Source organism: Nannobrachium achirus, assembly GCF_963921795.1.
Source record: "Nannobrachium achirus genome assembly, chromosome: 20".
Lineage (NCBI taxonomy): Eukaryota > Metazoa > Chordata > Actinopteri > Myctophiformes > Myctophidae > Nannobrachium > Nannobrachium achirus.
In genome coordinates this window covers 42,003,076-42,016,814 of record NC_137827.1, presented here as the reverse complement: position 1 = coordinate 42,016,814, position 13,739 = coordinate 42,003,076, and positions in this window count along the sequence as shown.

The window sequence follows — 13,739 nt, the reverse complement described above, 5'->3', positions numbered from 1 at the left end:
AGTCTGTTAACGAACGCAAAGGACTGCATCACAGGCTACACAGAAAACGGATACGTTGGTCTGTGACATTACAAGTAGTCCCATCTGCCTGCGCATGTGACAGCGCGGTGACGTCAGTGCCGCTGCCGCGGGCGTCATTGCCGCTTTCAATCTGTCAAGTACTCACTTAAGCATAGAGAATGCATTTGACAGCTATTCTGACCACGTGTGCTTCGTATACGCGGGTAGGATAGAGTGACAGCTGGCTTCAAACCGCAGACCCTGGAAGGACCCTCTCCGTGTATACGTACCACCGACACTGACAATCACAGTCCTGCAGATATCACTACAGAAACCTCTTATCTCCATGTTCTTACTTTTTGTGTGTTTTTTTTTTTTGTTGTTGTAAATTAGCACTAGGGCTGTCACAATTATTACATAATCGTCTAATCGCAATTATTTGACATAATCGCGATTATTTTTCATAATCGTCATAATCGTTTCCATGTTGAAAAATATTCATAAATATATATTTTTAAGTAAAAAATTGTGGAAATAGCAGATCAGCGATAAAGTTGTCAAAATATATCAGTAATTTCTTTGTTGCGACCGTAGGTCGCACTTACTATCAAAACCTGCACAAACTGTGAGTGAGTGAGTCAGTCTGTCCGCCTGTCTGTCACACCTCACACGTCACACTATTGCCCTGCTCATATCTCCGCAACCGTTGCCCCGATCCATGCCAAATTTTGCACACACACTCCTTGCCTGCCAAACTACAACCTCCAAGGACCCCCGGAGCTCCAGGGACCCCCAGGTCCCTGGGGGACCCCCAGATGTAAAAAATGACCAAATGTGCAAAAATGACCAAATGACCACCCCAACGGGGCTGCTCACGGGGAATTCCCGGGGACCACCGACTCCTGGTGCTCCAGAACGGATGCCAAAGTGGTGGCGCCCCCAGTGGAGGACCCCCTCCACTGCAGCTCACATAAAATGCCGTAACTCGGGCTAGGAGCGTCCGGGGGGGCCGGTACCTATTCGTCCGCCAAGGCAACGCGGAGACCCCACCCCTCATTTCTCACATGGCCCTCTTCTAGCGCCACCATGAGGCCGATTCTTGCAAAACACATTTTTGGACACTGCTCCTACAGATTTTGCCCTAAAATCACGCACATCGGTACACAGTATGTCTACACATTGCCCACACAACTAGGAACCAATGGCAGTTACAGCCCTCTTTGTGTATACATGTGACCTATGGCCGCTTATCTCCCGATTAGGGAGTCTTACTGGTATATTTATGTTTTGTGTCATATCATCATCATCACACACACATATCATATATAGTGCAACTTCAAAGCCTAAAAGCCAAACAGAAATGTAATTGTCAACGACAAAAACACAATTAAATCGTTAATCGCAATTATTTGAGTGACAATTAATCGTCATGTGAAATATCATAATCATGACAGCCCTAATTAGCACCATTACTCGATCATACTAACAGCATCACACGAAAGCCGATCCACATTCGCGTTTCGAGCTTTGTAGATCTGGAATTTGAACCCTGAAAAGTAACGGTTTTGGACTTAAGAGGTTTCCGCCCCACGGAGACGTTATAAGATGCTCTCTTTCACACTCACAATCACAGGCTCCGGTCACGCGTGAGCTTGCAAGCGGAGTGACAGACAGACAGACAAGCAGAGGCGCCTATAAAGTGTACCACACACTGCAGTCAGGTGCGCGTGCACACAGAGGCACAGATGTTCTCATGTGTTATTGGGAAGAATCAGAAGCAGATGTGTGTGTCAACAGCGGCTACTCTCTCACCGCTGCTCATGTGCTTCTTTCTTTACAAAACAAACACACACATGTCAATCCCGTCATTTGAATGCACCGCCGCATGCAAACTGTAATTCTTTGACTCTCTCTCGCGCTCTCACGCGCGAAACAAACCAACCTGAAACCAGACATAATACAGACAGCTTTCTGGACGAAAAGCCATGAGCCAAAACATGCCAGCACAGCTTGCCACATCGGCTCTGTCGGGTGGAAACCTCATGTGTCCAAACTTTTATGTGACACCGTAGTCTAAAACAGGGGTTCCCAAACTTTTTTGTCTCAGGGCACCCCATACATATTTATTTTTAATCCGAGGCACCCCTAAATTATAATTTTCACTCCCAGCACCTTATATTTATAGCATATTTTCGTTGTAGGGTGGAAACCTTGTATGTCCAAAACCGTTCACTTTGTATTTATCATCTATAAAATGTACCAAACTAGTGAAAACAGCCGATCTACATGCACACAACGCCTCGCATCGCGAGGCAAATTTGAAACTTGGAGATACGAGGTTTCTGCCCGACAGTGACGATATTTTAGTGATTATGTTGCGAGGAAAACGTTGAGATAATAGCCCAAGTGTCCAAATAAATTCCAAATATTATCAAATGATCTCGCGGCACCCCTGGACTGCCGTCGCGGCACCCCAGGGTGCCCCGTCACCCACTTTGAAAACCCCTGGTCTGGTGTGTTCAAGTAGGGCATTAAAACACACGAAAAGTTTAAATATGGAGCTAAGAGGTTTCTGCGCGACAGCATCGATCTGCATGCTAACAAACTAGTGTATAAACTTGCTATGATTGACACTGCGTGTGTGCGTGTGTTGCTGTCACCACATGGATTGTTTGTGTGAATGTTGTCCTACAGCCCAGTGGTTCTCAACCTGTGGGTCGGGACCCCCAGCGGGGTCCCCAAATTATTTTTATTCCCAGATCATTAACTTAATGTGCAACACTGTTTTCTCACTCAACAGTAAACAAACCAACATAAAGTTTAAGTAGATAGAGGGTATCTGCACATATCTAAAGTGAAAATTGAAGTACTTTTTAATACCTCTAAAATGGCAAATTAAACATCGGCCAAATTGTCAAAATGTTAGAGGCAGAAATTGTGAAAATAGCCGATCTACACTGTGAGCATGTAGATCGGCTAAGTGAAGTGCATTTAATCAGTTAAGTGAATTGGTTAATGCATGTTTTGTAATAATAATACAAATCTAAGAGGTTAGGGTTAAGGTTAGGTTTAGGCATAGTTTTACTGAGGTTAGACTCCTACAGTAGTTCTCTGAGCTTGGTTTCAAGTTTGTAGGGAACTGCAGAATTTAATGTTGAACTGGTGGTCTAATAAAAGTATTTCTGTTCTCTACGACAAAGGCAAAACCATTTGAACCATGGAAAATCATCCACAAGTCACCTCTATTCTGTTCTGTTATGTACAGGCCAGTGTTTCTCAACCCCCAGGGGGGGTCCCTGCATAGATATTTGGAAACCGAGTCAAACAAAATTGAATGCCTCAACTCCTACCTTCCTAGTGCGTGTCAGGGGGGGAGGGGGGGGGGGGGGGTGGGTCCCCAGTTCAAATAATATGGGCAGGGGGGGGGGGGGGGGGGGGGGGGGGGGGGTGGGTCCCCAGTTCAAATAATATGATTATCTGTTACAGTATATTTGAAAAACCAGTAAGATTGGGAAAGGAGCGCTTATTTTAGTTCACCTTATGGGCAAGCCCATGTTTCAGTGGTAGAGCATTTGACTGCATTGGTCCCACGTCTCATTGTTCCTCCATTGTTCCCATTAGTCCCACGCTGGTGAATGCTAACCTGGTGAATGCTACTATGCCTAAACCTAACCCTAACCTCAGTAAAACTATGCCTAAACCTAACCCTAATCCTAACCCTGACCTCAGTAAAACTATGCCTAAACCTAACCCCTATCCTAACCTCAGTCAAATTATTCCTAGTTCCCCGAAGGAGGCACCGCTTGCTCCACCTTGTGCCCAAAAACGAGCGCTCCTGTTCTCAATCTTACTGAATCTCAAAAACACTGTGACATATTACGGTCGCAACAAACTGATCAGAAGATCACAATAGTGGAACCTGCTCTCTCTCTCTCTCTCTCTCTCTCTCTCTCTCTCTCTCTCTCTCTCTCTCTCCCCCTCGAACCAACAGCACTTGCACATGAAAACAATCTGCAAGGTCCAAAATGAAATAATCCTCACAACAATGTGATTCTCTTTTTCCCCCCACTGTTTTTGTCACGCTGAAAACGCTCCCATTCTCTCCTTCTCGTTTCCTTTGCCTTTGGGTGGCTATTGACTGCTGTCTCTTTGTTTTACCCGCTGCGCTGCGTTCCATTACAAAGCAGACTTCACAGGGCTGATGAGCAGCGAGGGGTTTAGGATGCTGTTGGACTGGCCTGTAATTAGATGCTAAAACAATTAGCTGAGGCCTCCGTTTTATCCCCTTTTTTTCAATGAAGAAATAATTACAATTTGGATAGGGGAGGGTGTCCCTCAAATCTTCTTTGACACGTGTCAGTCTCTCTCTCTCACCCTCTCTCTCTCACACACGCACACACACAGTTATACATCTCACAGACACATAATAATCATCAATAGTCTTGTTATTTCATTTATAGAGCAGGGTGAAGAAGTTACAAAGTACTTTACACATAACTGAAGAAAGAGCTAATCAAACAACAAGAACAAAACATGACGACGCAAGCAACTTTTATTTCGCAGTGTGAAATAAAAGGAGAATCAAACGGTACAATTTCGACGTCTAAATTATGGATGGGCCTTTTGACAAAAGCAAGCATTCATAGACCATTAATACATGCATGAAAATAAAATGCAGGGAGAAATAAGACAATTAAGAGAATAACATTACAAAATACTCCACTCCGTGAAAGGCTTTTGGTACAAGTATGTTTTAACCACTTAATCCCTAGCCTAATTTTCAGTTTCCCCACAATAACAGAACACAGTTAAATACACTTGTAGGCCTATATGTGGGGGACTCCTGTTCTGTGACAGAAGTAACTCATTGATTGATTGATTGAAGTATTTATTAGGAGTTTGCAATAGAAAAAAGTACAGTTTCATGACAGTACAGATCACTGGTACAAGGTCAACTAAAAGGAGATCCTAGAAAGCCGAGGCTTATTTCCACAGGAACCACACTTAACAACTGAAAGGGTTAGTTCACCTATTTTCTATTGATTACTCGCCCCAAGATAGAGAAAGTAGCAGATCTGCAAGCTCAAAACGTGTCGCTTCAGGCCACGTTTCGAGCTTGTAGATCTGCAACTTTTTCAAGTAGGACGTTAATTTACAAAAAAACACAAACGGTTAGAATATGGAGATGGGAGGTTTCTGCCCAACAACAAGAATTTGTTTTAGTTTGTTTTGTTTTTGTTCAGTCTTTTGCTAGAAAGGGACAGTTTTTAGGTTGCTTCCTTCAATATTTAGATATTTGATAGTCGTTTTAGCAACGAGGTGATTGATGTTGAACAGGCTTCTGTTGGATGGGGACGTCGTTTGCTCAAATGAATATCAAATATCCAAATATTGAGGCAAGCAACTTAAAAACTGTCCAGTGTGCGCACATACTGCTGCACAGGCCCTGTGCACTGAGCAGCACTGCTGCCAGATTTTCTGACAGAAATTAACCAGGTCAATGAAAACAAGTCCAAAAGAAGCGACTGTAGGCCACATGATCACATCTCGCGCAGATCTACAAGCGGATCTACAAGCCCACAACACGTTGCGAATCTTGCGATGTGATGCATTGTCACATCGACGCAAGCAACTTTTTGTCTACAAGCGTAGATCTGCTATTTAAAAAAAAAAGTCTTGAAAGATAAATATAATATGAAAAGATACGTGACACTACTTTTTGTTTTTACTCTTCAAAAAGGGTAGGCATAATAAGCCCTGGCTTGGCTTCAGCCTACATCTTTTCGGTGCCACTGTTATTAGTGGACTACATTGTATCTATGTTCTGTCTTTTAATGGACTACTATTGCTACTATAACCCACATGATGCGAATCAATTAGTTTATTCTGCTACAAGTTAGAATGAAAGATCATACGATTTCAACAAACCAAACAATTATTATACCGGTACCAATAGAAACGAAAATCATTATACCGATTTAAAACAATTTAAACTTGGGAGGTGCACGGCACATGACACTACAACATGACGCTACGTTATTTCCGCAACCCGACCGCCCGAAAATGATATTGCTCCCAGGCTAGGTTTAAGGCATGTTGAAACGGCATCGCAAAAGTAAAGGCTCAGAGGAATAACAGTAATGATTTCAGTGTCTTTAAAACTCAGAATTGATCTGATCCTCAACCAGATGCCAGATGGAACCGGCTCGCCCTGAGCTGCAAATGACCCAGACCGTGGTAGGGTGGTCTGGTAACACTGCCCAGGACCCTCATCCAAGACACTGAGCAGGGGTGTCACACCAAATTCTGGGCCCTGGGTACAAGGATTCACTGTGGGCCCCCTATGAATGTTAACTATTGAAAAATAGCAGATATACAAGCTCACAGCGCGGCTGCGAGCTTGTAGATCTGCTATTTTTGAAAAATTGTGAAAATGTGTGCAAGGAACCATGTTTCCATGTCAGTGGTGCTCAAACTTTTTCATGTGAAGGACCCCCAAAATGATATGAATTTGGCCACGGACCCCCATCTCAAAATATTTCGTTCCAGGGACCCCCCCCCCCCCCCCCCCCCCCCCCTCGGAAGCAAAATTTGAGTTACAAATGTTCGCTTAAAAAATACATAAGATTTGCGCACATTTTCACGACTCTTCAAAAATAGCAGATCTACAAGCTCGCAGCGCGGCACTCGGTGCCGCGCTGTGAGCTTGTAGATCTGCTATTTTTCAATAGCTAAAGTTACTAGGGCCCCTCCACCTTGGGCCCAACTCAGTCCCACTTTCCTACCCCTTGTGACGCCCCTGACACTGAGCATGGAGTCTTGCCTCCGTGCATGGTGGCAACCAGCAGAGGAAAAACCTCCTTCTTCAAATCCTCACGCGAACTGTAGGATGCTGTCCTCCAGCTGTGAGTGGGCGGCTAGGCAGTTTTCCGCACACAGCCATGTCCCCTACGCCAGTAGAAATTCCCCTCCGAGGCATGCTAATACACCAGTGCAATAGTCAAAGACGCCAAGAAGTTAAAGTAATGTATGATGTTGGTGTCTTTTAAAACTTTGAATTGTTCCAGATATAGGCTATATTCGTGAGTTGATAAACAAAACATGTCTGGACAAGTTTGTTAACGCTGTGATCAAATAAGACAGGAGTGGCAACAAACATACAGTCTGAGGGACCAAGATATGACGTTAAGTGATTGGTGCCATTTACGCAACTTTCATTGTCTGAGTTCAATTAAACCAAATCTATGTTTATTGGCATGAGTGAGTTAGATTAGAAAATTACTCACATTCTAAACCATTGGTTCTCAAAGTGTGTTAATATAGCGTCACAATAATTTTAACCACTTTAAGCTCATAACGCAGAATTTTTAGCAAATCTTTGAACGTATATATATATATATTTCTTTACTCAAATCTTTGCTTCATGGAGGTCCCTGGCACAAAACATTTTCAGATGGGTTTCTGACTTTCTGCATGTGTGTAGGCCTACCGTATATATTAATTTGCGGGTCCTTGACATGAAAAAGTTTGAGAACCATGCTGTTCTAAACTAAGTTACAGTGCAGGTCATTGAGACTTTGAGCTGCTAGTGAACCTGAAAGCCCTGTGTTCCGACACCTACGTTCAACCCTCCTACATTCTCTGTTAGAATTGCAGATATTTTACAGAGAGATACAGAGAAATGACCCTCTATTATTATGCTTAAACTGTAAATGGTGTATTTATATAGCATATCCTTTACTACACTACTATATACTACACTCCTGGGGAGAGCAACGGACTGATATCATGCTTCCTTCTCCTGTAAGGGGGCTTGTAGAGCCTCCAATAGGTTCTACTGAGGGGCAACTGTACTCGTTTAAGTCAGACGCGTGCATAGCCTACATTAATTCAATGTCCAGAGTAAAGCTGTAGTTGGATATGTCAATCCATTTATTAACATATAGATAACATAAACTCACTGGATGTCATAAAACATTGAATGCCGCCAGCCAACACGGCTATCATGGACAGTTTGGACACGGTCGAAAACTGTGTGGCTTTCCCCATTGCACACCTGCCCACAATCACCCACAGACAGGTATAAGGCGCTCTACAGACGGACAGCGGTTGCCGCCGGGGCTCCCGCTTAGATCTGCGAGGACCGCGCCGCGGTGATACACAAACACACTCGCTCTGCGAGTAAACGCTGCGCGGTATTTCACAAAGATGAACACAATCCATCTCTCACCGCCCGCGTACGCATGCACAAACGAGCACGCTCGCGGGGGATTTCACGGGGCCGCGCCCGCTCGCCTCGCCGCCCCAAAACTCCGCTGCGCGGCTGAAAAAGCCGCCCGCCTCCCATTGAAAATGAATTGCTAGGAGGCGGTGACCGCGTACCGTGTGCAATCCCCTTAAATGGGTAACCACCCCCTGTGGTGGTTGTCATGAAGATTAATAATGCCAATCCCTGTGATTGACATGACGTCATAGTTATTATCAAGGCCACACCATTAATTCAAAATAAATCAAAACACAACATAAACCAAAAGGCCAATTTGGCTCCAACAGGGGCATTTGTAACCCCCTCAAGGATCCTCAATTGAGACCCACTGGTGTAGCAGATCATGATATGGAACACACCCTTTATAACATCATTGGTAACACCTGTGAATTTCCAATATGGCTGCTGTGCACTGAGGGTCAAGTGTCTTGCTCAAGGACACTTCAACAGTAAAACAGGGGAGACGGGGCGGTCGGAAATGATCCGTTTGTACCAAGCAGCCGCTCTATAACCTCCTCTAGCTCTGGCTTTAAACAGATTGTAGACCAGCCAGTCAGTGTCTCTGGTGCCCTTAGCTTATTCCCCCAGACAGGGAAAGGCCCTTTTGGTGAAAATATTGAAAATAGCAGACTCACAACGCGTCGCACTGCAACACGTTGTCAGCTTGGAGGTCGGCTATTTTCAGTGCTTGATACCACACTGAACTAAGCATAATCAAGTGAATACTGGAGATGTGACGTAACAACATGGATTTCTACACAGAGGGGGCAATTCGTTCAACATAAGATGCTTCATTCAAGTTCAGGAGAGTTTGCCTTCAGGTATGGCATGGAAAGAGGGCATTTGCATTTCTTTCACCATAGTAAAAACTGCATTTATGGTCTGGAAAGGGCTCCTTTGATGTCTATGTGTGCACGACACAGGCCTGCCCCCAGCTGTATTGAGTCTCGGGCTGGGGATTGTTTTTGCCCGTCAGCGTCTGCTTTTTGACCGGCGTCCAGGACTCCAGGGGTGGAACAGTTTGGGGTCTTTTTGCTCTGAGGCTCGGCCCACACAGACCGTCCGTCATTCAGAACCGGCAGGGCGCCAGATGGAGCCGGCAACCGCCCCGAGTGACAAATGACCCCAGACGATATGGTGGTGGTATCACTGCCCACAGGACCCACGCCGAAGACACCCAGCAGGAGATATATATGTCTGGCCTGGGTGGAAGGCGCCTGCAGAGAGAGTCCTAGGAAAAGCCAGCCGCCGTCTTTGAATACTCCCACACATGCTGGATGTTTTCCACAGACGCAGGTAAGAAACTTCCACGCACCTATATGCCCGCGGTTCTCAAACTTTTTAGTTCCAATGACGCCCAAATTGATATACTGTAGACCACTGTATATTTGCACAATTTTTCAAAAAAGGTTCACAAATTGCAGATGTACAAGCACGCAGCACGGCACAAAGTGAGCCAGCCATCAGGCTAAAAACAATCCTAACTAAGCTAGCACTGGATGACAAAAAAAGGAAGTGAACGAAAGCATATCATCATAGGTTAAAATGCACTTAAATCACATTTTAAATCCACTTAAAAGCTATTATTACCCCTATCGTTAAATCGGTCCACGAAGCCGAGGTCCTAGGGCTGGTGTACACGACAAATTTCCAAACCCCGCTGTGTGTTCCCTGGGGGCGTGAAAAATAAGGGGGTGGGCTCTACATGTCCTCTGGGACCCCATCTACGTATGGACACCACTTGTTCGCCCATCCGTCTTACGGATGCTTTTTTATTCCATTTTATTTGTTTTAGGGTCCTATCTTGCAGTTCAAGCCTATTTCCACAGGGTGGCAGGCTACTTTCCCAACCTACTGGAGGTGAACATGCAGGGGCGTCAATTGGGTATGGCAAGCTATGGCAGCTGCCATACCTTGGCTACAGGGGGGAAATAATTAAATGTACTTTTCATCGTGCCTGTTGCTAAGGTATGGCAACATGATTGGTGTCTTGCAAGACACCAGTCATGTTGCCATACCTTAGCCTTTCCTGAACTGACGCCGCTGTGAACATGTGTACACAGCCAGCATATTACTCAATGCCAAACTTTGCACACACACTCCTTGCCTGCCAATCCACAACCTCCACCCCTCCAGGGACCCCCAGGGCTTATCTCCCGATTAGGACACTTTCCAGCATAGTGACATGCAGAACAAACTGTCCATATAGTATGGTTTACATAAAAGTCAGTTGTCTTTCACACACACACACACACACACACACACACACACACACACACACACATATATATATATATATATATATATATATATATATATATATATATATATATATATATATATATTCATTTATTTATTTCATAAATATTTTTCATCACAATTGGGTTTGTGGGGAGCCATCCCTGCTTCAAGCTGTCACCGCACGGCACCAACACTTCAAACTAGTTAAAAAACCCAATACAGCAGATCTACAAGCACCTCACAGATCTACAAGCACCTCGCACATGCCAGGGACAGAGTAGGTTGGCCTGCATAAGCCTTGCTGTCAACACACTATACTACACCACTCAGGCCACCAAGCCAGGTGTGGTCAATTAGTGCCTTCTTCTGATCAGTGGCTTCTGCTTGATGAGTGGCACCAGTCTGTCTTTGTTCCCTGGTCAGTCAAGTTCACTGGGAGAGAATGTTTCAGATCAGTGCAAGTGTATTTGTTTTCCATTTGGACTTACTGTGTTTTGTTGGTACAGTATGCGTGCGACTAACTAATATTTCTGATAATTCCAATTTGTTTGTTGTTTAATTAGCCGGATTGTGAATGCCCTGCATTTTTCTTTCATCTTTAGAACCACACGTGTGTAACAAAACAGAGTGGTGATCATTTGGTGTGGGTGAAGAGAAGAAAAACATTTCATTAAAGGAGTAGTTCACCCCCAAAGTGACTTTTTTTCTATTGAACTCAAGTCTCCATGGCGTGAGTAATACATTGAAAAAATAAGTCATTTTGGGGGTGAACTACTCCTTGAATGTCAGTTTTGTGGTGTTTTGACTGGACACCCTGAGGATATTGCCAGATAGACAGACAGACAGACAGACAGACAGACAGACAGACAGACAGACAGACAGACAGACAGAGAATTGTAGGCCTTGCATTTATTTGACTTGGTTCCAACAGATGGCGAAAATAGCTAATCTTCAAGCTCACAATGCCTCACTGTTTGGACAAAGAGTTGAGGCGTTACATTTTGTAAAACACGGCCTTGTGAAAATAGCAGATCTACATGCTCACAACACCTCACAACGCAGGGCGGCGTGAGCATGTAGATCTGATATTTTCACAATTTCTGCCCCTAATATTTAATTTATCATTTTAAAAGTATTAAAAAGTCCTTAAATTGTCTCTTTAGAAATGTGCAGATAGCCTCTGTATACTGTTGAGTGGAAAAACAATGTTTCACATTAAGCTAAACATTTGGGACCACCCAAGATCATTTGGAGACCCCTCTAGGGGTCCCATAGTTGAACCACTGACTTATAAGGGGAGTATGGAGACCCCTCTAGGGGTCCCATAGTTGAACCACTGACTTATAAGGGGAGTATATGAGGCTGGATCCGTCTGGAACACTGCACTAGGCTCTCGCCAGCTCTGTAGCTCTCCACACTTGAACAGTTGTGTCCTTAAATTCAATTATAATAATTAACCCCTGTATATACGGGCAATAGTTTTACATGACTTTGTGTACACAGCCAATAGTTTTACATGAACATGTCTAGGCTTTAGTACTGTACTGCCTCGTATAGCCCAACAGAGCCCAGCACAGAACAGCACAGCCCACCAGAGCCCAATACAGCCCCCCAGAGCCCAACAGAGTCCAGCAAACCTAAGTCCAGCCCAGTCCTGCCGAGTAGGAGTATAGACCGGGGAAAGGGGGTAGTTAGATGACTCCACCAGGCCATTACTGTCCAGATCTGGCTTGAATAGGCCAGACCAGGGTAGACAGGACTGCACCAGACTCCACCAGGCTGCTCCAGCCAGCTCTGTAGATCCTTGCACATGCGATTAACCACTGTGTACACGGGCAATAGTTTTAAGTTTTACATGAACCCTCAGAGGGACACTGTGGGCTTATCAAGTGGTCCATGGCCGGTTCTCAAAGTGAGGTCGGGGGGCCCACAGTGTCCCTCTGAGGGGACACGGCACAGACCGTGTACACGAAGGGCAGGAGCAAGTGTTCAAGTCCCATAGAATCTATGGGAAATGTACACAGGCGTGTACAAAGTCACCAGTAGTTTTACATGAACCCTCAGAGGGACACTGTGGGCTTATCAAGTGGTCCATGGTCGGTTCTCAAAGTGAGGTCGGGGACCCTCAGAGGGACACTGTGGGCTTATCAAGTGGTCCATGGTCGGTCCTCAAAGTGAGGTCGGGGGACCCTCAGAGGGACACTGTGGGCTTATCAAGTGGTCCATGGTCGGTTCTCAAAGTGAGGTCGGGGGCCCACAGTGTCCCTCTGAGGGGACACGGCACAGACCGTGTACACGAAGGGCAGGAGCAAGTGTTCAAGTCCCATAGAATCTATGGGAAATGTACACAGGCGTGTACAAAGTCACCAGTAGTTTTACATGAACCCTCAGAGGGACACTGTGGGCTTATCAAGTGGTCCATGGTCGGTTCTCAAAGTGAGGTCGGGGGACCCTCAGAGGGACACTGTGGGCTTATCAAGTGGTCCATGGCCGGTTCTCAAAGTGAGGTCGGGGGGCCCACAATGTCCCTCTGAGGGGACACGGCACAGATTGTGTACACGAAGGGCAGGAGCAAGTGTTCAAGTCCCATAGAATCTATGGGAAATGTACACAGGCGTGTACAAAGTCACCAGTAGTTTTACATGAACCCTCAGAGGGACACTGTGGGCTTATCAAGTGGTCCATGGTCGGTTCTCAAAGTGAGGTCGGGGACCCTCAGAGGGACACTGTGGGCTTATCAAGTGGTCCATGGTCGGTTCTCAAAGTGAGGTCGGGGGACCCTCAGAGGGACACTGTCGGCTTATCAAGTGGTCCATGGTCGGTTCTCAAAGTGAGGTCGGGGGACCCTCAGAGGGACACTGTGGGCTTATCAAGTGGTCCATGGTCGGTTCTCAAAGTGAGGTCGAGGGACCCTCAGAGGGACACCGTGGGCTTATCAAGTGGTCCATGGTCGGTTCTCAAAGTGAGATCGGGGGACCCTCAGAGGGACACTGTGGGCTTATCAAGTGGTCCATGGTCGGTTCTCAAAGTGAGGTACATCCTCAAAGTCCCTCCTTCCCAAACAAAGACGAACCAACCAAGGGTGCACAAGGCAGCGGTGTGCGATGGACTAGAAATATCCATTTAAAACTATTGGTCATGTACACACAAACTAAGGCTCCTGTACACAGTGTTTGGTCTCAATTGTGTGAGCAGCTAAAGGGCAGACAACGGCCTAGAACAACCTAATGGT